Consider the following 25,917-nt stretch of genomic DNA (forward strand, 5'->3'; position numbering starts at 1 on the left):
ATTTTTTTCTCCCTCCCAGAAGCATCCACAAAGTTAGGTAACTCTAGAGATAAACTACCCAAACACTCAAAAACAGTAGCTTATTCAGGAGATTTTTCCAAAAATTTCACAGAGGCTCAGATAAAGCTGCCTGGGTATTAGAGAAAATCATGTGTCTGAAAGAGTAAGATGAGTTTTTTTTCCTACCTGATGACTTCACTTGTCTTTTTTTTTTTTTTTTTTTTTTCTTCTTCCCCTCAGCTAACCTTACTTACTTTCTGAATAAAGTGTTGGTCCTTGGAAACTATGCAATTGTTTCTGATAGGCTATTTGCAATGCCAGGCAAAGTGTTCTTAAGATTATCAACAATCATATATTTAAAAAGTTTACTCACCCAACTGACTTTAGGGTCTCTAGCTACAGAACACTCCTTCTCAGTAAGCAGGCTTCAACCGATCTCCCTTGGAAGGTTAGACCCAGTGAGTTCCCTCAAGTCATGTGGGAAGCCCAGGTGAATAGCTTGCACCTGTGCTCCCTGGGGCCAGCCACCCCCTTCACCAGGTGCTCAATCACCATTTCAGGCCATGACATAACAGGGCTCTTACAGACAGGCTTTCATATTTCTTCCTTAGAGATGGAAGAGGCAGGTCCCAGTCACAGCTGCAGAAGTCCATTGCCAGCTGAGAACACTGAAGGATTTCCCAGAGGGCAGAAGAGCACCATTTTCTCCTGTCCCAATGGGATTCTTGCTATCTCTCTCTCTTGGAAAAAGGTTGGGAGGCAGCCTTTGCACCATGAATAGCTCTGAGATACTATTTATGTTTACAAAATAAGCCTTACACCAGACAAGGATAAGAATTTCACACTGTCCAAACAGATCAGTTATTTTTTAGGTTGCTCACAATAGTAAGTATAGCAAAAGCACTTAGGCTGTGTGTCAGACACACCTGTATGTCATACTCTCCAAACCAGTGATGTAGAATAACTGGTAGCCAATCACCATCATGTTTTGCAGCAGTTTAGAAGTCTTCAAAAGCAGTCCCACATACAAGCAAAGCTGGACTAGTTGAGTGAACACATCTCAATCCTAGATAACAGAGGCAAGTACTGCAACAAATCAATCATAAATATTGTGCTGAGCAAAGAAGTGAAGACAGCATGGCAGGCAATTGTAGTTGCCTTCTTGGGAGCACCTGCATTCAACTCTCCCACCCACCACAAGGCAGACTGACTCACATGTGACATAGCTACCATTCCTTAGTAATGGCTCAGCGCCATTCCTTAGCTGACTTTTTACTTCAGTGATTTCCTATTTGATAATATCTTTCTTCTTATACTGCTATCCATTCTCAACTTCTTGTTGATTAATTTGCCTTATGGACATGTGCCTTTATTCCTTCTCCCTCTGTCTTATTTGCTGAAGCCTCATACTTTATTCTCTCTACCCTCCTCAGTGATCTCTTCCCTCCATGTGCATTCAAAGGGTTTTAACGCTGCCTGGCCCGAGGTTTTTAAAAGATCAAAAAATAAGGCTGCACAGATATTGATTTATAACTTATTTCTGCAGGTGATTGAAATTTAGATTAACCCATAAGCAAATGACAACCATATCTCTATTCAACAGAACCCCTGTTTATCTTCAGATACCAAGAAATATGTGATTTAGTTGTAGAAATCAGTGCTTCCAAAACGTATTCCAGTGTTTACTCTTGAACTGTGTTTAACTTTATGTCTTTTATTCTAAATCACTTTACTCTTCTTAAAAGTTGGTAATGATTTTACTATTATGAGATAGTCTTCAATTCTTTCTCACACTGAAATTATCTTGATTCAAGTCTACCTTGTCAAATTAAGTACAAGCATGTTGGAAAACCGCTTCAGAGCAGTTCATTTCCTTCCCTTAAATAAAAATAAAAGAAACAACGGTTTGACATTTCTTATATTTTTGGGGGCCTAGCTACATCATACCCTGGACTTAACGGTACATTTTAGAGGGAATTTTTTCCCTTCAAGATCTCCCATTATTTCTCTCCGTCAGGCAGACTGTGCCAGCTACTCCAGCTGCCTCTTCAGCCTTCCCCTTCTTCATACTGCATTTCTGCTCAGTAGTTCAACAAAGGCATGATAGTCTATGAAACTGTTATCAATGCAAGAATAGCCTGGCCTTTGCAAATGGCCACCTCAGACAATTGGCTGCCACACATCAAGACCCTCAGCCAAATGGCCCCATGCAGGAGAAATCACTGGCCAGCAACTGCCTCAGGCAAACAGCAGTTTGAATGTGCACCCATCTGTGCCCAAGTGCCCTGCAGTATCACAGGTTGCAGACACAATTAAATCAGCCAGCCCAAAAGATGGAGGTTTCCTTTCACATCTGTATGGCAAGACTTGGCTTCCAGGCCAGGTCCAGGCTAACTCTGCAAATGACCTCTCTGCAGCATGGGCAGAGGGCTCCCCACACACAGGCTTCCCTGGTAGGCTCCTGGTTCTAACAGCATCACTGCCTTCCAATTACCTTGAGGCCTACATCGGCAAGCCTGAAACAAGCCACCCCTGTTCCTGCAAACCCACAGTGTAAACTGGAAACTGGAAACTGGAGATAAATTGTGGAGGTCAACTCCGCTCCCAGAGGCTGAACCCACAGCCATGGCGACCAGAGGGAAACATAACCCACATCTAAAAGGAGAGAGCCAACAGCACTGTGTACTTCCACAGCTGTTCAGTGTAACTTCAAACAAGAAGCACCAGCTCCAAGGACAAGGGGGAACAGGAGGAAATCTCAGTCCTTTCTCAGGACATTTTAGTTAATACCTGCTGTGACTGTAAGTTGGCTCATAAAAACAAATCTCAGCATAAAATATTAAAGTCTTCCCAGGGAAATCTTTAACTCCCCTACTGCACTCAATCTTTTTTGTTCTTTCCATCAGTGCTTTTTAAATAATTAACAGCAGGTAAAAATTATCTTCTGCATTAATAAAATTCCTAGCACTCTTAAAAGAGCAGCTCCACCACTTACAACCAAGTGATGCACTGGGCTGCTTTACCCTTTAAACGTAAACTTGCGGCTAAAGGGCAGTTTTCTCCCCAAGTAAAATTGAAGTTTTCCATCCAAGAAATATCAAGAGACTCACCATTCCCAGGACTAGTTCCTGAGGAGATATGGGCTGCAGCTGGTGCCTCCTCCTGCCACCTCTCCCAGGCATTTTCTGTCCTTCACCTTGCATTCACCTTCCCCTTTTGCCTTGGCAGCTCCCCCAGGCCTCTTGCCATGGGAATCCCCAATTACACACCTCTCCTTGGACTCTCAAGCACCAGGAACCACCTCCTGAGATCTCCTTTCTTCTAGGAACAACCTCTGTTGAGTCATGTGCACAGATGGCCCAGGCTTCCATGAAGAGGCACCTTGCCAGCTGCCTCACAGCATCCCTATCAGATCAAGCTGGGTCTCAATTGGTCCCAGTGCTGCTGCAGAGCAAACCCCACAGTATGAGCATACCACACATCACCACCAAGCACCTTGGTGAATTCCTCATAATTTATGCCTGATTTAACTGAAACATAGTTAAAAATTTTGGATACATCAATGGAAAAATTGCTGGTTCTCCAGTTTGCCAGTGTTCAGTAAATAATATTCAGAGTGCTTACTTAACAACTACAAACTAAGTTGAAACAGGTCATTCTACCATGATAAACTGCAGAAGATTTCTAAACAGAAAAGTACATGTCAACTGGTATATTGGTCCTTGAATGTGGACCAAAAGATATTTTCACTGTCAATACACTTCACAGTGATGTCTTTGCAGTTTAAGTACCATGCTTAATCTGTTTTCATAGGCCTCCTCTTTAATGGCACAGGATGGAAGTGACATTAGGGACATTTTCCTCTCTACATCACAGACAACACAGGCTTAACTATGTGAACTCCAAGATACGGAGATTGTTGGTCTTAGTACTGAGACATTTAGCAGCTGCTGAGGCATAACTATGTATTTACTTTCCCAGCAATGTCATTTCTTACACAGTGATCGGTGATGTTACTATGGTTTATAAAGTCATCATAAAATTATTTAATGTAGCTCAACTTGAAAATCTCTCTCTAGCACTGGCTAATAATAATCGACTCCTACACTAAGCGAACTTTTCTTAATAACGGAGGTATTCTTATTTTTCTTAATTGCTTTGCAGATAAATACAACTCTTTTTAACCTCTGTGAGAACTTGCTTTAAGAACTTACTTTAAAAGATCACCTTATTTGCCAGTTACAAAAACATTAATTTTTCTTTCTTTTACAGAGAAACACAGAAATTTCCAAGGTGACATAATAATCTAATAGCCATCTAAATGTGAGACACTGTTAAGAGAAAATATCTTTTTGAATTCTGAGAGCAAATGCCACTGAAAAGCAATGTTACATTCAATTAGGCAAAGAGCAATGTGCAGGAAAAAATGGTACACTGTCTTGTATGTAAAATAGCGCGGTTCAGTCATACAAAAAAATATGAGTTTGTCAAGCTATTTCATTCACAACAGAAAACAAGGACAAAAAGGAAATCCAGAATAATATATATATATATATAAATAATGATTTCAGAAACTAATTCCTAAAATATACTTCTATGTTTGTTTTATATAAACTTTCTATTTGGCTGTGTTTTCGTAAAACCTGCCTAACTGAAGTTAGAAGTGTTTTAACCAAAAATTATGTATTTTCTCCAATTTTATCTTGGTGAAAAAAAAAAATAAAAAATAAGCTACTCAGATTGAATTCTTTGGATTGAAATAATCTTATTCACAAACCGTGTTTAAAAGATGGATGTTTTCATCTTTGAAGAAAACCCTAATACGACATCTTTGCTTCTTATGTGACAGCCCTTTTAGGGGACAGACAGAGCACAGGAGTTTTACACACCTATCTACTATCCAGAAATAATTAGGTAATTACTGTGACTCAGTAGTTTCCTGGGAAACAGGAGTTGGTTTGCAAGCCCTGGCTATGAAAGCACAGAAAACAGCATGGCTGTTTACAACCCCATCTCTTCCAGGCCAGGTATATATTTTTAAGTAAAACAAACAACACTTGCACACCAAACTTACATTGTTCATTTTCCCTTCTTCGAAAAACTACTTTCAAAATTTCAAAGCTCTATACAGGTGCTGCGGTGTAACAGAAAGGAGAGACAGTTTCCAAAATCCTCCAGATGTATCACAAGAATGGTTTGACATATGTGAGTACATTTCTTTTCTGCTTTTGGGAGAAAAGGAGAGCCCAGAAAGTCAATAAAGCTTCGTCCCTTTGACTTCAGAGGAAGTAGGATTGTGTCCTACCTCTCATGATCACGTTCTGGGGATTAAAAATGAATTTTAAAAATGAATTTATACCAAGTAAGCGATACCTTCTCTACATCTTTGCATGGGTGCCTGTCATTTCATACAGTGAAGTCATTAGCAAGTTGAGATGAAGGATATCACAAAACTGTGCTCTAAAATACCCCTTAAGCTGATGTTTGGTTAACATTCTGCAGAAGGTTATCAAACAGGTCAGGAGATTTTCATGGACAAAGTGTCTGCATAGTGATAAGGAGCGTGATGGAAATAGTGACAGAAAAAATTAATCTGCTTGTCACCCTGAATAGCTCTAGAGACATCCTTGTGTAGTTTTACTGTCATGGGATGAGAGATAAATTAGCTATATGGCACAACATCATGCTGATTTTCAGGAGGGCATGGTGAAGGTGAGATGTATACCTTCTGCGCATGAATGTCAATCTAACTGAAGCCTTGGAAGCATATATTGCTGTCAGGCTGCTAAGAAACAAAAACAAGTTGTCTGGGTACTTGCCTTGAGTGAGAACTGAATGAAGTTTCCTGTTCAGAAAATAAAACAATCTGAGATCCCCAAAATATTATATGGTATAACGTAACAGAAGTATTTTGAAAGTTTTCCTTCAAGGCTGAAGGAATTCTTTAATGCTGGAAAAAATAAAATCATCACTAGTTAGAACCTGATACCAAATCATAAGGTTAAGGAATAAGCAATTAGAGTAGACTGTGGGATTTGTTTCTTCAAATGCATTATTGGGATATTCCATTTTTTTCTAGATTTTTGCACGCTGAGGGCTTGATGCATTTCCTTAAACAAGCCCAATATTCTATTTCACTCTTGCTTGTTGACTGCTTGTATTTCTCACCATACTGGAATACTAGAATATGAAAAATGCTTCTACAGTTTTGTAATATATAAATAATTAGCACGGCAGAAAACGAAGCAAACATAAGCAACTCTGTGAAGGACTGCTTTAACTTCTAACATACAGACATAAAGGTGCACACACACATTTTTCCCTAAACATCAATAAGTATGTTCTCACAGAATCACAGAATCACCCTGGTTGGAAGGGACCTCAAGGATCATGTAGTTCCAACCCCGCTGCCTAGCAGGGCCACCAAACATACACATTCAGATCAGGTTGCCCAGGACCCTGTCCAACCTGGCCTTAAACACATCCAAGGACGGGGCATCCACAACCTCCCTGGGCAGCCCGTTCCAGGGCCTAACCACTCTCCTTGTATAGAACTTCCCCCTAACATCCAACCTAAATCTTCCCTCCTTCAACTTGGATCCATTTCCCCTAGTCCTGCTGTTGTCAGCCCTTTTGAAGAGTTTACTCCCCTCGTGGGTGTAGGTTCCCTTCAGGTATTGATAGGCTGCAATGAGGTCACCCCGCAGCCTTCTCTTCTCCAGGCTGAACAAGCCCAACTCCCTCAGCCTGTCCTCATAGGGGAGGTGCTCCAGCCCCCTGATCATCTTAGTCGCCCTCCTCTGGACCCTTTCCAAAATCTCAATGTCTTTCTTGTACTGAGGGCTCCACACCTGGACACAGTACTCCAGATGGGGCCTCACAAGAGCCGAGTAGAGAGGGACGATCACCTCCCTGTCCCTGCTGACCACCCCTCTCCTGATGGAGCCCAGGATCCCATTTGCCTTTCGAGCTGCCAGAGCGCACTGCTGGCTCATGTTCATGTGGCTCATGTTCATGTTCTCAGATTACATTCTAGTTCCACAATCATTTCCTCTTACACTAATAATTGTCACTCTACAGCAAACTGGTTTTTGGCCTTGACAAAATTATTAAGCAACTTCATGGTTTCTAGGCTGAAAGGAAAACCCACATCACAGAGAAGTTGCTGACAGGTCACATGAATTCTGGTGTCAATAACTCCTTATGGCACACATGAGAATAACCAGTACTGCATTGCCTGGTGGAATATAAAGGTACTGTTGTTCATTGCCTGTGACTGGCAGCTGCTACAGAAGTGTGAAAATCAGCTCTAAGTAACTGTAAGTTGAATATGGCAGCTTGAGAGGTTACTGACCTATATGGGAATCACATACAGAGGTTTCTAACTTAATATCCACTATGCAAATTGAAAACACTTTTCAGCTGAAGCTGAAAGAAACATTTATATTAGTCAGAAAATGAACCAAGACAAAGACTTAGAATATTATAGAATTACAGCTCTAACAAATTTCTAAAATATGCTTGGGATTGAGCTTGTTTTTATGTTTCAAAGCTAATAGGTGCTGATGGCATCATTTCATACTATACTATGTGCAATCAAAAATGTAATCATTGTATATATGAAGCCAAACATCCCTTAAGAACATCATCTGACATATGTCACTCATATGAAAGAATTTCATAAAGGACCCACGTTTTAAGCTGTACAAACAGACCTGCAAATGCATTATCATAGGCAAAAGGTCAGGTTTTCCTGCTTTTTGTTCTCTACACTATTTCTGAAAGAGCAGGGCAACCACTTCACTAATGTCAGGACATGTTTGGTATGCAGGTGTTACTACAGAGGAAATTTGATGCCTTTTACCTTTTTCTACAATTAAAAATCCCTCACTCAGAAGATGCCACATTGCAGTGACAGTATTTGGATGGCTCTGTGGTCTTTCAAACACAACAACAGTTCAAAAACCACCTTCTCAAAACACTGCATGTGCTTGATTCTCTCATGCAATGCACAAAACAAGACTTAGCTACTACTCAAAAAAAAACCAACGTCCGATTGCTCACTGAAAAACAAGAATGTTGCCATTTATGATCGAAGAAAAGGCACTGGTTAATGTTAAGGACTGACCTGCCCACAAGAAAGCTGTTGTAAAAAATCAAGAAGTAGAAATGGAATTCTAAATGTAACTGAAAAATCATGCTTTTAATGTGTTCTTGAAGAATACATGCCAGTGCATAAAATCAAAGTGAAATCTTTCTGCTCCTTCAATTATAAGAATATTATGCTCCTTTCCATAATAAAGGGAGAAAAAAGTAACGTTGCGCTCCTCCATTACAGCACTTTACAAAACCGAAAGTTTTTCAGTTTTCTAATTCCTTGTCAGTTGGAAATGTAAATGAAGTACAAGAAATATTCAGACCCCCAAGAAAAAGATTGCATCTGTCTTCTGTCTTACTTGTATCAGGTCACAAAAATTAAAGCAGAAAAAGGGTAGTGGATTGCTTATGTTTGGAACCCAACATCCCTCTAGTTTTTGCTCCTTAGAATGCTCCAGTACTATGATGGTACCTTACTGCTCTTCTCAGATGTTATTTCAGTACAGTCCCTTCCTTTCCCTTAATTGTGATACGCTAACATTAAAACAAAGCTTCTTGGACTGCATAACTGAAGTCTTTCCTTCTGGGTGAAGTCTGCTGGGATTTTCTACCATTCACCCCACAAAGCATTTCACATGGCAGAGTACTCACCCTGGCTTCATCAAGGTGTGGCCTACCCTTCAGTTAAAAACTGTGATGAGCATTGCATAGGATCAAACTCTTCAAATTCTCTCCCTGAGTACGTTTTCAGTGTTCTAGCTGGAACAGCCACCCCACAGATGAAAGACCTCAAGTGAAGAAAAGCTATCAGAGCATCAAAAGAATAACAGTTCTGGAAAGGGAGACACTAATGTAGACTTAAATCCATATAAGGAGTTCAGACTGCTAAGTGATTTTATACAAAAGATTTTAAAAGAAAAATAAAGTCTATTTTCCTAATAGAGCAAGGGAAGAAATCAATCACAGAAAAATTGTGTCAGACTGATAGTATCAAGGCACTACTTTTCAGTCTTGTGTGGTTATGTGCATCCTAACTCCCATTTCTAAAAAATATTTGGCCAGTCCTCTCGTAAACATCTCCAGAAAAGAGAAGCTTCCTTTTCACATAACTTGTTACAAGGTTTTTCTAACCTTCAACCTGGATTTTCTTCCACATCAAAATGTTTTGTTATTCTGCCCAAAGTATAAAGAACTGCTTGCTATCACCATCTGCATGAAAGATGCTGCAAATAGGGGTACAATCATGTTGTCTATTTTTTCTTCTATATTAAACATAACTAATTCTTTCAACATCATTTATATTCTATGTTTGTAAATTCTTATCTCCCTTGTCATTCTTTCTCTGAATTCCTCCAACTTATGCACATTCTTATTACATGACAAAAACAGGTGGTTTTATAATAATACCACATTGTTGACCTATATTCAGTCACTGTCCACTCCAAAATCTTGACTCAACGTTCACAGTGTGCAAGCAGTTATTACTCTCCATTTTTCACTCCTGCTCATCCCTTATCCCTCCCTAGGTACAGAGCTATGAAAAGCTGAACTTGGTCTTGTTGATTTAGGACTTACCTTCAAAGTAAGATGTCCATTATGAATTCCAATTTTGTCTTCTCTTGTCCCTACAGCATAACAGCCTGATGTCTTCTCTACATTTGACCAATTCAACCTCTATTTCATTATCCGAGTCCTTAATGAAAATACTTAATAGAAGTGGAGGTTCAGCCTTACTTTAAATAATCTTTCACTCTGTCACTAAACCACAACCACATGTGAGTAGGTTTTAGTTCACTGTGTGTAGTGTTTTCCTGCTGGATATATTTCCCTGTGCTGTATATAAAGATGTGAAAAATGTCAAAAGCTTTACAGAAGTCAAATTGTCAAATTACATGTATACATACATGTACACACACAGTGTCCATTGTCCTGCCCGAAAAAGAAATCAGAATCATAGAATGATTTGGGTTGGAAAAGACCTTTATGATTATCTAAGTTCCAAGCCCCTGCTATAGGCAGGGACACCACCCACTAGACCAGGTTTCTCACAGCCCCATCAAGCCTGGTTTTGTACACCTCCAGAGAGGAGGCATCCACAACCTCTCTAGGCAATCTGTTCGAGTCTTGCTACCCGCACAGTAAAGAATTTCTTCCTAATATCTAGTCTAAATCAGGTTAGTTTGACACAATTTGTTTTTCACAAATCCATACAGTGGATGGTTTTGTGGTTCAGTGCTTTGTTGTTTGTTTGTTTGTTTTTAATAACTTCCTCATCTTCTGCAGCTGATAAACTGTCTGATAAATAACTTTTCCCAGAACATTTCCTGGGGCTGAAGTTAACCACTCCAAAATTTTACCACATATGTCATTTTCCTTTCTTTTTTTCACACCTTAAAATTTTAAGTAGTAACTTTATGAAACTTTATCTAGTAATAGAACCTATTCTCCAAAAAAACATGACTGAAGTCCCAGAAAGTGATCTGTATATGAAGTACTATTTACCTGAACAATCCCAGGAGTCTCATAAGGGTCCATGGCTCATCTAGTGAAATTGCCAGAAAAAAAGATATAGAACAATAGGGATTGCTTATTCTAGTAAGAATATGAATTAGAAGGGACATGCTGGAAGGATACAAATGAGTGCACAGCATAAAGAAGTTAAGCCAACTGCTCCAATTAATCCTCCTGTGATGCAAAACAAGCAATTGAGCATTAAAACTGAGAAACATACCTCTTAATGATTAAAAAAATAAAAATTCTGCTCAACTTAAAAGGACAGCATAGGACTCTTGCGAAGTATTGCCAATAATAGTGGAAAGTGCCTACAAGAAAGGATTAGACATTTCTGTAGCATATCTGTTTGCTTCCATAGCCAGAAGCAAATTCTAACCCCTCCACAACAGATCAGCACAAGATCAGTTTGACTTCTTAATCCAAACCCAGGTCACGGCCGCAGGAAACTATAGTTAACTCCAGGGTCTCAGCACTGTCCTTAATGCTCCAAGAGCTGACCGTGACCACAACTGGCCTCCTCACTCTCCCAGCGCATTCCTCTACTCAGGCTTGCTGGACACCTGTGGCTGCTGGCTGTGCTAATCTTCCTTTCTCCTTCTTCCCAGTAGTTTTATTGCGTTTTGCTTTTGCTTTCTGTTCTTAACCACTTTGAAGCCACAGAGCACCTGATCAGCCTTCACAACTCTGGAGCAAATCCTTCCTCCAAGATCAGAACATCAGTTACATGATTGATCAGCAGAGCAGTGTTTAAAAGTTGCCAAATCTTTACCTTCCTCACAGCTTCCATGTCTGCTCTGCTGTTCTCATTTCCATGCATTCACTTCCACAACCCTTTTTCCCTTCTGCAATGTTAATCTCTTAACTGACAAACTGTGGGGAAGGACCTATTTAGCCTGGGACCACACATCAATCAACATATAACTTGCTCCCCTCTTTCTCTATAGCAGTCCACTTTTTTTTTTTTTTTTTTTTTTTTTAACTAAACCTAAACAGCCTTACACTCTTTGTTTTAATATCACTGCAGTGTCCATTTCAGTCCAACTTCTATTTAAGTTCTCACTGTACCCCTATTCTTCTTGTCCACCAAGCCATAATTTACTGCACACTGTTCAAAATTTGCCCTCAAGATAGAATTATTAATTTCCTCAGGGTTTTCTATAGCACCTGCCAGGATGATATTAGTACTTCATAAATATTAGAGGCACTGTGAAATAATTGCCATTTTCTTAAGGAGGAATGACTTTCCTCACTACAGACACTTCTAGGCAAAGAACCAGGGCTAGGGGAAGATTATGCCAGTACTGCACAGGCATTGGGTGTGCCCACACAGAGTATCTCACACTTAGTTTACTGAACCAAATAATGCAACCCTGTTGTCATCCATTCAAAGAACATCTACTACTGATCTGATGCACAGCTACAACTCAGCACTTCTGCAGCAAATCAAACCCCAGGGTTCATAATGCTGAAAGATCACAGAAGCAACCACAAGTGCTTGGTTCCTCCAGAACTCCTCCAGAAGAATATGCTGACAAAGGTACTGTGCAAAGCAACACACCAGTGCACCATTCAGGTGATCCTGCAGCAGTAAGACATCTCTTTGGCCTGCAGTCTCGGGCCATGTACACTACCCAGGCTACTAGTCCACTCGACACATTGTTCTCTTTTGACTGAACATTTATTCCTTGGTTTTCCAATATCTGCTCAAGAAACGGCTTTCAGTCCACATCTATCCTTTATTCTTCCCACTCTGTACCTCCCTCTGGTCTGTGGTTATGTAATTAAGAGCACTTTCTCAATGCCATGCGCATAGAGGGCTGTATTAAGGTTGCACAAGTATATTGAGGGGCCAACATTGCAAACGAAAACAACTTTTGAAAAATCTGTGATCACATATACCAATAACAGCAGAAGTAATATATACTAATTCTTCACACATTTTTACTTAGTGCCTTATAAGAGTCATGGGAAGAACAGAAGGAATCCTAGGGCCCTACCCAGTAGGTGCTGTTTGCACACTGATTTTCTGCCCAGCAGTGGGTACTAAACAGCTGGGACAGCTAAGCCAGTCAAGTAGAAGCACTCTTGGAACAGCAGTTCACTGCCATAGTTGAATGTGTGAGGGTGGGCACGTTCCGAAGGATCCCATCTTTTTTTCCTGCAAATAGTCACACTATCCCTGTGCTCCCCACTACAGCTGGGCAATTAATTCTATCTGCCCACAGCGGAACAAGCTACAGCATTTAACCCCAAAGTTTCCTTGTCTGCTGAATTTTCCATACTACGCTTTTCCTCCAACTCTCTGCTGCAGGATCTCAGATGTACTACTGAGCAGAGAGACCTAAGAGTATCTAAGATCATCTAGAAAATAAAGTACATCTTGGATGGTGCCATTACATTCAGTGACACCTATACAGAAAAGACTCTTCGCAATCACTAAAACAAAATCTTTTCTATGCTGCTGCAGAATTCTGAACTAGCAGGAAAAAATACTAAAGGAGATTTTATTTTTTTTAAAGGCATGAAGAACTAAAAGAAAAAGAAATATGGAAAGAAAGTGAATGCAAATTATGTTTATGTAGATAGCAATTTATACCAAAACTTGTAGTGGAAACAATACACTGCATCAAGGGCACAGATTCATTATTAAGACTGTGTATCACTGGGACCTTTGTGGGGTGAATGCAAGAGGCAGTTTGTGCTTCAGCTGGAGTTAAACATGCCTGTCAGTGACTGAGATCATTTTGTCAGATAATCAGCCATTGGTATCTGCTGAAAAGGGGACACTACAGTTTCTATTTGTTTTGCTTTCAATACATTGACCTAATGTCAATGTATTGCAACCAGTTAATTTATTTAGAGATTTGCAGACTGACAAGATTTCATCTTTTTAGTGCCACAGTTCTGGCTAGAAAGACATGTGGGGGAGCAACTGGCTTTTTCAAAAAGCCCTGTGGATTTTGTTATCAAGGTTTAAGTACAGGTTTTATTTTTTTTGAAATGGATTTATTTTGCTAGAGGAAAGGGGGATTTCTCTGTGTGGCTTCCAATAGAGTGTGCCCTTGAAAGATTAATGTTTGCCCGAGGACTTTTTCTGTTCCTCAGCTTGAGTCTTTGCTGCTTTACCGAAGTTCACTTGCTGTGATGCACAGGAGGGCTTGCATCAGCCCTCTTCTCCCTTTTCCCCTGTTGCTGCCAACTTGAGCTCCTGAGGAAGACACTGAGGGAGCTGGCGTGTTCCCCTCATCCCCAGGGACAACTTCAACTCCTCTGCACCAGAAAGAAGCTAGACCAGAGCATAGCAGTGAGAAGCTGGGCCCTCCTTGTCAGCTGGAACACATTAGGGCCCAGGGCCCAGGGAGATGCTGCTCAGGGAGTTGTGCTGTTGGCCAGGTGGGCAGCCTCAGGCAGCTACCAGAGATACATAAGTCAAGGCTGCTTGTTTTATCTACAACCTTAACTGTTCAAACCTTATTCAAAATAGTCAAAATAAAGGATTACAGAATGCAGTAAACAATCTCTCATGATGATCAGCACTTGTTAAAAGTGACCAGTCATCTCCCATACACCTTTACCACTACATTTGCTGTCCATCTCCCCACACTTTAATCCTACCTTAATCTATAAATTATAGTTTTAACACTAGGGTTTTCCAGGCAGCAGCTGCATGGCTATCCCCAGTGTCCCCACACAGGTGGTCCAGACCCTTAAGCATGATGAGAGAGTGGATGTCTTGTGGTACACAGTGAGTAAAGCAGCAGATGCCGCCAAACTTCTCATATCTGAACAGAATCCAATTCTCCATCAGTGCAGTGCTTACCCAGCCACTGCTGGGCAATGCAATCTGTCTGGGATCTTTGGGTGTGCTACAGCCCTGCAATACTCTCTGGTATCAGGGGTTTCTGATGAAAATCAGATAGCGTGAGAATTTCCCTGTTTTCAACTGATTACACTTCAATAAATTCATTGAGGATTGCTTCCTCAAGGAGATGAAATGCTGGTGACAGTAATGGTAAACTATACTACCTGAATAGCACTGTTCCCAAAACACTCATTAAGAGAGCTGGTCACTTTGAGAAAATTAAAAACAAACCAAAAAACATTTACCACAGAAAAAACTAGTGCTGACTGACAAGCACCTGCCTTCTACTAAGGATTTCTAGGAAAGCAGAAAGTTATTTTAGTGAGCAAGTAGAGAGATCACCCTATTAATACAACAATAACTAGCAAGTTCCTGAAAATACACAAAGATGAGTAATAATCCCTCACACAGTGATCTTCAGGATCTTATGAACCACCTGCTTTGAATGAAGAAACCAAGGCACCTGAGGTAGGCAGTCCACCCAAAATCACACAGTAATTGCAGGTGCTGAATACCCAGACAGCAGACTTACTTAAAAGTAAGTCTGTAAGTACATCTTCTCTACAGTTTGTTTTTTGTGAACATAGTGTTTAGTTAGCAAAAATGTATTTTCTACTTACTGGAAGGATACGTGACTATTCAGCAACTTGCATCATGATGTGTTTTTACTATTCATTTCAGTTGCACAAGTTGCAAAAGCCATTGCTTTTGTCTAGTCAGTAAAAAAAGCTTCCATCGTTCACAGGTTCAGCCTCCGTGTTTGTCAAATCTGTTACAAGAAAGATTCTGTCATTTACAGCATTTTTCATCTTGCTTAGCTCTAAACATCAGAACTAGATTGAGACCCTTTTCAGAGTTCACAGGGGACTTTTACTGCTGTCAGACTTAAATAAGACTTGAAAATTATTTCTCGAAGCAAGATTTATTGGGAGGGTTAACATTGAATGACAAATTTTGAAGGAATAACAAAAATTTTGTATTGTGGGGTTTCTTGACCTGCCTGTTTATTTATGCTCACCTTTCTTCATAACTCAAAGGCACAGCTCTTGATGCACCATTATGAAAACAAATAAAATGGTGCTGATGCTTCTGCTTACCCACATAAGAAAAATCAGCTCATGAAAAAGGCCAATAACTACATTGCACTGCTTTACCTATTCAGACTTGACAATGAATGCCTACCAGCTCCACAGCATAAAAAAAAAAAAGTACGTCTTCCAGTAGTAAAAAGATGACGTATCTTGTACATACATCAGCCAGTATTTAAAAGCTCTGACTTTCTTGTCACAAAGAGTGACCACACAGAGTTCATAACTACTGTCATTTCAGTGCAAGTTCTAAATCAGAGGGAATCTGATGTGCTAAACATGCTCAAGATTACTACTGTTAGCAACAGCGCCTTTTCCCCAACGTTCTCCAGCTCCACTAGAAGAAAAACTGCAAGAGGCTTTATCCTAGTGTGTTTCAGAGTTCCATATAGGGCAATACATTTGTAGTCCAAAAGGTAGCCAAAATCCAATCTCTTCCTTGTATGCCCGTCTCCTTTCTATGCATTCAGGTGACTGCTTCCAGTGTTCTACGTAAGGACCTCAGCCACCCATGACACCCACACTGGGGAGGTAGAGCACAGCCTTGGAGCAGCCCTTTGCTTACATACACTGTGCCCAACACAACTGCTTGCTTCCAGACCATGGCCTGAGCAGCGATTTATACCCTCCTAGACTCCAGTGATTAAATTAGAAGACAAAGCTAAATTATACCTTCTCAAAACCAGCTAATACAAGCACTCTGTTGTACTTCATCATTCTTGAAGTTCCTCTTGTTCCGTGAATATCTTACTGGGAATAATTCATCTGAATAATACCACAGATCCAATCACAATTAATCCCTTTTATAACACAAGCACGCAGTGAAATCTTCCATTATCTCTGTGTCCTTACATTAGCATCAGCTGGAGCTGCTCTGATGCAGCACTTCAGCTCCGACTACCTCACTGCTATCTCTGAGTGTTAATTGGTTGCAGTACTGCTGCTTCCTAGGTTTCCAATTTGTAGTGGAAAAAAAATTGTGTTTGTAGTGGTGCATTAGGCACAATACAATACAATTGCAATGTAGCAATCACCTTCACAGACTCCATGTTGCTAGAGAAGTAAATGTCACAGCATTAAAAAGAAAACAATCAAAACTGCCCAGAATCCCCATCTTTTGTTTGCAGCTAACAGCTGTACTCTTGCACTTCCATGAACGTCTCCCAGATTAATTTATTGGCTGACACATCCTCAGAAGCAGCTAATTCTAACTAAACTACACATCATACTTAGGGAAGTAAAACCTATATTGCAACCAGAACCTGATGCAATGAAATAATGTCATTCACTGCCAGCAACCAAAAAGAACACATCAAAAGAGATCAACACAATCTGATACAGAGAGCATTGCAACAGGTTATTTTCAGGCAACCTGTTCTACAAACAGATGCACCTAATTAATGCCCTGAAATTAATCCCTGTGTTTCCAAGCAGATATTGCAAAATCAGACCTTCGTCTTGGGCCAGTATTTCACAGGTAGTCTGTAGTGGAACTCAGCATAAAACTTAATGCTGGTACAAGTTCTGCAATACCAACTCCTCACACTGAGAAATCAGATGCATGATTTGAGGCAACAGCATCGTACACATCAGTTTCTGGATGCGCTTAGACCAAATCCAGTATAATGAATCCCCAGTCTGGGTCTTTGTAAGACAAATCCAGATGTGAACTCAGAAAGAAGACTAAAATCTGATTGCTCGATTATATGGTGGAAAAAGCACATCTTCCTAGAACCTCATAAATCCCTAACAATAAAGGGCTTTAATTATTTGTTAATTATTTGTAGTAATTATTGAGTAATTCCTCATGCATGAGATGGCAAAGAAATTTTTAAAAAATATAATAAACAAAAAAAACTCAGTTACTACCAGGGAATTTGTCAGTATGAGGAAATAAATTTACCAAAAAACTATTCTGTATGAATCATTTGAGTAGCACTGGTAAATATACAACCTCTTCCCAATTTCATTAGCTGCTGCCCAGCTCTCACACACAAAATGCCAGCGACTGCATATGCAATAAATATTAATGGTTCATAAATTAAAGAGCATTATTCTTCTTGACATAACAACACTTTGCAAGGCCCCACGGAAAAATTACAGACAGTTTGTTGAGCAAGCTCTAATAGAAGAAAAATACGCCTTTGTTTCCACTTTTAAATGCATTTGTCAGGATTTATAGGGTATATCCAGAAGGCAATTAAGGAAACGTTTTACAGAAAGCTACCATATGCCCTCAAATAACAAAGAGCAAAAAAAGGAAAGTGCGATCTGAAGTTGATTTGATTTATAGATTTACATTTATAAAATGTAGATACTTTCAGTCTAAACAACTTGCATGGGGGAAGCTTGTGCACACATATCACAGGGTCTTCACAGGAAGCAGGCTACATTACTCACATTGTAGAACTGTACTGCTACCAAGGCGTCGTTCTTAGTTAGCAAGGACAAGGTGGACTGTCCCCTCAAATATCACTGGCTGCAAAATTGCAGCACTGGGGCGTGTGTACAAACCCAAACAAGGCAGTAAACTGTGGTCTCTGCTGTCAAAATTCATACAGGCATTACTGCCAAGGGTAACTTCAGGGTACCCAGGAGGAGCCCAAGACCTGTCCTCATGCAGTTACCCCTGACAAGCAACATAACAAAAAGTCAAACAGAAAGGCTGGGAGGACTGGCAACATTGTTAGGGCAGAAACAGGAGCCAACAGCTTCTTAGCCTCATGGGGCTGGCTTAGAAGGGTCCTATTGAGTGAAGAATTACAGCATGTAGGAGAGAAAAAAGTAAGCCTGTGGAGAACTACATGGTGATAAAATGCTTAAATTAACAATGCTAGAACTAAATCTTGGTAAGAATCTTTTAAACACGTATTAATATGAGTGTTCTCCTTGGTAATTCTGAACAGGTAAGGAAACATAAGAATTTGAGTTGTACAGACACAAAGATGCTGCACGGAATGAAACAGCAGAGTACAGACCTCCTGGACAAAGGATGTGAGGATGAAGGGATGCCAAAACAACCCTTACATCACAGTTTAAGCCAAAGCAAAGATAGTGATCTTCATGGTCTGCGGGAAAAATTGGAGGAATTGCCTTTTAGTGAGGAAAGGATAAGAGATTGATTTATTTATTTTTAAACTGTATCTTCAGTCCTGAAGTTAGGCTTCAATCACTGCTTTTAATCACTCTAAAGGTAAGCTCAGGGCTGCTAAGAGGACAGAGATTGCTAAACGTACAGGTAGATGAACTCAGAAGCTCAGACAAGGGAAATGCTGAATACCCTGAATTACCTGTCAATACCTGAAGCACAGTTTTCTGACAGGGTGGATCAAGCTGGGTCCCTGTGGAAGGACCCGGACACCAGCAAATACATTTGATGCAGCCGGCTTTTAAGTTGTCCGTTCCTCATTTTAGATGGGACTTGAGCCAACTGGAAAGGATGTGATTTGAGTTAATGCAGAGTAATACAGACATGGAGATATAGCTTCTTTCTCTGTGTTCAGTACACACAATATAGGATGGCATTTGCTTTGTCTCCCTCAAACACTGATTCACTACAGACAAGCTGAGGTGGGGATCAACGCACTTGGGAATGTGTAAAGAAAAAACATTTCTCACTTTGGGGAAATAGACAGGGGTATTAGATGTAGAAAGCATACAATGACAGAGAAAACCCAGAGATACAGAGCCCAAAGACACCTTGCAAGCACAATCTCATCACCTGCATTCACCGTAAGGACACAACACACTTTCCCTGGTGTTTAAATGACTTCTGGCTATGCAAATCAGTAAAGTTAAAAGCCTCATCATTTCCCAGTAGGATAACGGATGAGAAAATATAGGTTCCTGAGGAAACACTAAGGAGCTTAAAGCGTAGCAGTCCAAAACTGAAGAATACTCACACCGTCTGTTTTTATAAAGCAAAGCTGTTTCTTCTGCTCACTTAATGGAAGTCCAGAAATCTCTTAGAGCAAAAAGAAGACACCACCTTAAGGGGCAAATAGAAACATTAAGCAGCATTAAGTTACTTGGAGTACTAAATGGAAACATTTAGTTTCAGGTACTCAAAAGTAAATGACAGAACTCTCTTCAGGGCTCTGTTTCTGCAGTTTTACAGTGACCTCAGACTGGGCTTCAGTGCTGCTACTTCAGCAATTAATGTCTTTATGACTTCAACATTTGCATTTGCATTCAACATCTGGGTCAGAGGAGTCATGCATTCAGCATCCAAAGAATCCCATGTGCCCATCATTTTTTTAAGATCAGCAAAAAATACCATCTCTCCATTGAAAGCAAAGAGTACAAAAGTGCAGAACACCTGCTTGCTACAACTGCAACTACTGCCTGCCTCTGAACTGATGAAATGTGGCAACGTGAATTAATTTATAGAGCAACAAAGACAAAGGAGTAGGAGACAGCACTTCGATGACCAAAAAAAAACAATTTAAAAAAACAACAAATGAGGTCAGGGAATGTGATCTGAGTTACTCAGACCAAAAGGGATATAGATATTTCTTCTTCCTGCAGTAAATAAAACATGCCGTATCAGTTGGAAAAAAAAGCACTCCAGCAGCACTGTCCATCTTCCAAGAGAGACAGCAGTGAAGGAAGGTCATCTGCCACAGCTTCAGCATGTTTAATGCGGCTCTAGTTCTTAAGAGCAGGCTGGTACCAAGACAGGTAGGGCCTGGTTAGCCACAGAAGCTACTCTCCACAACAGTCTTGCCAGGAACTCAAGGACAGAGTTTGAGGCTGGACTTGAGAGAAACCAGATTCAACCCATGTTTTAGAAAATCACAAGATTTTGCTTCCCTATGTCACAGTAACCTGTTTCTAGGCTCAGGGTTGAAAAAGACAAGAATTAACTTTTTGTAATGCATCTCTGTTGCCCTGTTCATCACAATATATTTACGTAAACACATACCTTGCAGATGAAAGCATTTTTTCCCTCACATTAAGCTTTGTTGCTATATGTCTAGAAACATTTTCCACCCCACAGCACAGACAGAAGTCTATTGACTTTACAGGCTTTCACCAATTCACAAGTTCAGCTACAAGTCACTCTCAGTTTTGTTTGAGGAAAGATTTTAAGAACAGCGCATACAATTTCAATGTAATGAAAACAGATTGACGCAGCCAATACCTTGTGGTTTCTTCCAGACAACCAGAACTGTAGTACTCGTCCAGAAGAGATACTGTGCCACTTGGCCTGTTCCATCACATCAACAAGGAAGGTAACTATTTTACAGCCAAGGAGTAACAAATTAAGAAAGTGACAAGCAGCCACTTGAAGGTGCCCAGCCTTTGCTACAGCCAGGACCTTCCACTGTTTAAATTATCTAAGGCTCACCAGTCTAATCTTGAATTTTATCCAGACAGTGATTTGAAACCAGTGGAAAACAAGCAAACAAATAATGAACTCACAAATTTCCTGAAGCTATGAAAAAAGTCAGTATTATTTGCACAATATTTATCCTGGTTCAATTACAGTCCAGTACAGCCAGAATAGTCTTAAAATGAAAATAGATCTCTTTCCTCTGGGGTTGAAAATAAATAAGAAACTATAATTATTTTCCCTACTCATTTGTATTATAGTTGAAGTTAAGTTGAAAAAGACAGTATTCAACATTAAAATAACACATCAATTTTCAAGAGGCTGGAAAGTTCCACACACTATGCTGCCAAAATTTGTTTGTTGCCCCTAACGCTTAATAATTATTATCCAAAAGTAGTACTGCTGCTTAGACTATCAACAGTTCTCCTGCCACAGTATTACACCCTGAGAACATTAATAAAAACCTACAGTAATTGTGATGAGGCCCATGTTCAATAAGAGGTCTTTATTATTTTTCCATACTATCTAAGGGTTGTTTCATAGATGACATTTACATGTGAGAAGCCCACAGGATCATTACACCATGCATTTTGAAACCTGCAGATGACTTTTTCCAAGAAATTGCACAAATAAATAAATCAACTGAAAGCAATAACAGTGTAGGAAAATTCTACAGCTCCAGACAGTGTGCAGTCAGCTAGTGTGCACTGTGCACATTCCTTTGGCTTTACCACATCCGACGTGCGTAGGGTTTGAAAATGACACAGAGATGGTCTGTTCATCAGCAACAGGGCAGAAGTTATAGAAAAACCTCTCTAGGCACTCCAGCTGGAATGCCTGATCTTTAAGGCATCTCCAGACCAATAAATAATTTGTTCTCTATTTTCTAGTAAAGAAACCTTTTCTTATAAGAATATAGAAAGAACTTTTAGAAATGAGTGTAAATGCTTAAGTTGTAGTACTTCTAGTAAGAAGATAAGCACAACTAAGAGGAGGACAGGCACTGATGAGTCAGGATATAGCAAAGTAAACAGAAGTGCCCTTCAGCACTAAGTCACTATGTCAGACATGGATAGCTAACTAGCCTTTTTGCTTCTAATACAGTCCAGTTCCTGATTTAGAAGAACAACATATTTTATTCTCTCTGGTGTACTACCAAGAAAACACCAACTAAATCAGTGAAGGAAGTGTCCAGCTTTTTATTCAATCTATTCATTTAGCACAAACCCACCACTTTCACTATCCCACTGGAAATTCAGGTGCTCAGCTGAGAGGTCAGGCACTGCTTTCACATTCATTGCAGTAGTGTCTCCCAGGCATCATCTGTACACTGCAGAAAACCTCATAGCCCTCACGTGCATTGCAGGTATCAGCTTTTCCAGTGGGTGAAGTTGCATATTGAGGAGGATATAAGAAGGAAGTCTGTCCTGTCTCTGCATACCAATACTGCCATAGTGCAAGGTCTCCCAGGGTCTTAGCATTTCGGTTGGATTTCTAGTACTGCAAAATGACTTGTCAGGCAAGGCATGTGAGAAATCTCTCTCTGAACTCTTAATTTCCTCTATATCACACAATCATAAGGGTATTATCAGAAAGAGGCACAGCACCCACGCTACTTCTCCGTGGGTTCTCCAGGGTGCAGGTAATATGCATTAAACATTTGGGAACATAAAGGGGATTTGTCCCTTTGCCAGAAGAAGTGACAAACTTCAAGATGTGACCTTCACCTCAGATAAATTAGCATCACAAAAGCTTTCTGCAGCAAGTTGTTTCTGTGCTGCCCTGATCAGGAAAAGGTTCATAGGTAGCAAGCTCAGATTAATCAGATTTGAACAGGAGATGCTGAGAGTATATATAAATATATATGTTGTGGGTCAAGTCCTGAGATGTTATCACACCACAAGTGGTTCAGGGGCATGCAACAGCCTGCTGATGAAGGACATAACACAGTGGGTAAGCCAAAGAGCCTTCTGAGGAGATTCAATTCCAACCTATTTGCAGACATCCTGTAGGCAAGGTCAGATGTCATTTGCAGGCGACGTGGAAGAATGGCCTCTGCAGCCACTCTATCAGAGGGAAGGATCCACCCCCCAGGGCACATAGCATGCCCCATCACATCTGCCACCATGACCTCTTCAAAATATCTTTATAGCTATGACACTGACAGATGGAAAAGCAAGAATTTATAGGCCTCAGGATAAGACCTCAGACTGATCCATGAAAAACCATAGAAAATCATCTTAAAATTCAGCAATTGGAATTGATAACCTATCAGCACTACAGAGAAGAGGGGGAAAAAATCTCAGTTCTCTTGGTGTTTCTGCTTACTAACTTGAACTATTCGAGATTTTTGCAAACCACCATATTGGTAATTGATGCATGAGTACAGCATGGATTGCAAGTGGTGGAGGATGAAGGGAGAAAACAGAACAAAAAATGTCTGGATAGTATTTGAAATGGTTCTGGAGCATCTCCACCACATCATTCATTTTGTTTCTCTGTAGCAGCCCAGAAAAAAAAAGCTGATGTCACAAGGTGAACTGTACTCCCAAGAAGATAAAGAAGAGTTGTTATTGTCACTGTTAAGTGAAGAGTGGCTAGAAAAATTCCAAGTTTTGCCTCTCTTTCTTGCAATTACTGTAACTTCCCACGTGTCACTTGATTTTTATAGGTATTATGCTGCATCTGCTTTGAGAAGAATTTATCTGGCATGCTTCAAAAGCACAAACTCATAGAGAATTGTTTTTTAAAGGAGTAAATAGGGTCTGAAAATTGTTTCATTCATAGTCAAAAGGCAAAACAAATGCTTTATCAACACTAAAACCACATGCAATTTGATACACCAGTGTCAAGTTAAAAACTAATACTTCCATCCTTGAAGTAGATAATGCTCATTGTACTTTATCTTGAGCGTCATTTATGTTGCATTTACTCAGATAAGGGGAGAGCATAATACATACATGCTTGAAAAAAAAAATCTTTATAATTCTGTCCAATTTTCATAATTTCATGCAGTCAAATTGGTTCAGCGTTCCTGAGAAAAGCGGACTCAGAGAAAAGGGGAAAAAAAAGAAATAAAAACCTGCAAACATCCTAGACTGAAGCTGTGAGGGGGAGTCAGAATATTTTGGTAGAGGTTTACACGCTGTTGTGCTGCAATGTGTGAGAAAGGAGAGACTACACAGCTTGTACTGAGAATACTGCACACCTTCACAAGAAGCACATGGCACATGTCAGCTGCAGCACTCCTGCTGATGGAGACTGCAGTGAGTGAACCTGGGGCGAGCCATTCTGTCACGAGCCCTGCAGGATGGCAGACAGAACTCCCTGAAATCTCCAAGTGTAACTCTGATTGCAGCAGCATAGGAAATCACCAGTTGAAAAAAGAACACAGATCATCAGGATCAACTGTTGACCCATCACCACCATGCACACTAAACTATGTCTCTAAGTTACACATCTGCACAATTCTTGTAAACCTCCAGGGATGGTGACTCCACCACTCCCCTGGGCAGCCTGTTCCAGTGCCGTACCACTATTTCTGAGAATTTTTTTTTTCCTAATATCCAACCTGAACTTCCCCTGGCATAACTGAAGGTCTTTACCTCTCGTCCTATCATTAGTCACCTGGCAGAAGAGACAGAGACCCCCAGCTCCCTACAGCCTCCTTTCAGATTGTAGAGAGCAATAAGGCCTTCCCGATTCTCCTCTTCTCCAGACCCTTCCTCATCAGCACTAAACCAAAGGGGACATCACCAGACTTTGCCCACCTGCTCAGAGGGTGGTGCTCCTTGTCCTTCCAAGAGCACAAACTCTGGCCAGGAGTGGCCCTAGAGGCCTCGCTCTCAGGATGGGCCCTTGGACCACTTATTCTGCCAAGCACGAGGACACCAAAATTGCCCTTAGGGAACTTCCTCTTGGTGCAGATAGTCACAGTATAACCTCATCTCCTCATCAGACATAAATACTGTGAGCTACTTCTAGAGAGGTTCAAAATTGGTACCTAACACAGATGTTAATACAAAATCTCTTGCACACACCCTTATTAATCTTCTGCTGTGAACAGGGGAGCATACATTGCAAAACATAAAGAAAGCAAATTTCTCCAATGGTGAAAAAATGCTGCCCCCCCACCCCCAACATTTAAGATAGCCTAAAGGAAAGCAGTGTCACAGCATTAGATTGCATTTCAATGACAAGATGCATTTGGTGCCCTTGAAATGCATGTCACCTGCAGTTACCTTCATTCTGTCTTGGTGTCTGGCTGTTTTACATCATGTCACAGCAACTTTAACCAATGGCAAGTACTGGCTCCTGTGAAGAGCCAAGAAGCAAGAGGTATGTGACAAGAAAGAATTCCTAAGTAGCAGCAACTTCGGTATTAGAAATACATCAGAGGTACACAGTGAAGTCTCATTTTCTAACGTTCAAGCAGTTCACAACCTCCAATGCTTTTAACGTCTCCACAACCATGTAGAAACATAAGTAAGAAAGTACTTTAGAAATGGAAAATGAGTCACAGGACTGTTGTTAACTCAGTGCATCTATGTGTATCTTATTGCCATGAAAATTCTTTTCAGATATGGCCCTGCTTTACACTGTTATGCTGGGCATGAACTGTTGCTGCTGTCTTTTCTCAAAACTTGCCTCTTCTTTCCACCACGAGCCTATAGGCAAAGAATCATGTTTTAAGGCAAAATAGACCTCCTTACACTCATTCATATAAGGGCTGCTACTCACTTGAACATGGCTACTTCACTCAGATTTATCCATTTATCCATTCTGAGATCATAACATTTTGAAAAAAAAAAAAAAATATGAACAACAAAACAAAAACAGAAAACCCACCTTCCAGCCTGAAAACCAGATCCAAATCAGAGCCCGAGGGGCCCAGATGCCCAGGGCATCTCAGCCACAGGCTCCCAAGGCTCACCATGCATCTATGGCAGCCTTCAGCAAGTATTGACCAATACTCAGGATATTTGGTCTTCAGTTCATCTTCTATAAAATGACAATAAAAC

Source organism: Centrocercus urophasianus, unplaced genomic scaffold (assembly GCF_019232065.1).
Source record: "Centrocercus urophasianus isolate 14NV4802_14NV808 unplaced genomic scaffold, USGS_Curo_1.0 seq_17, whole genome shotgun sequence".
Classification (NCBI taxonomy): domain Eukaryota; kingdom Metazoa; phylum Chordata; class Aves; order Galliformes; family Phasianidae; genus Centrocercus; species Centrocercus urophasianus.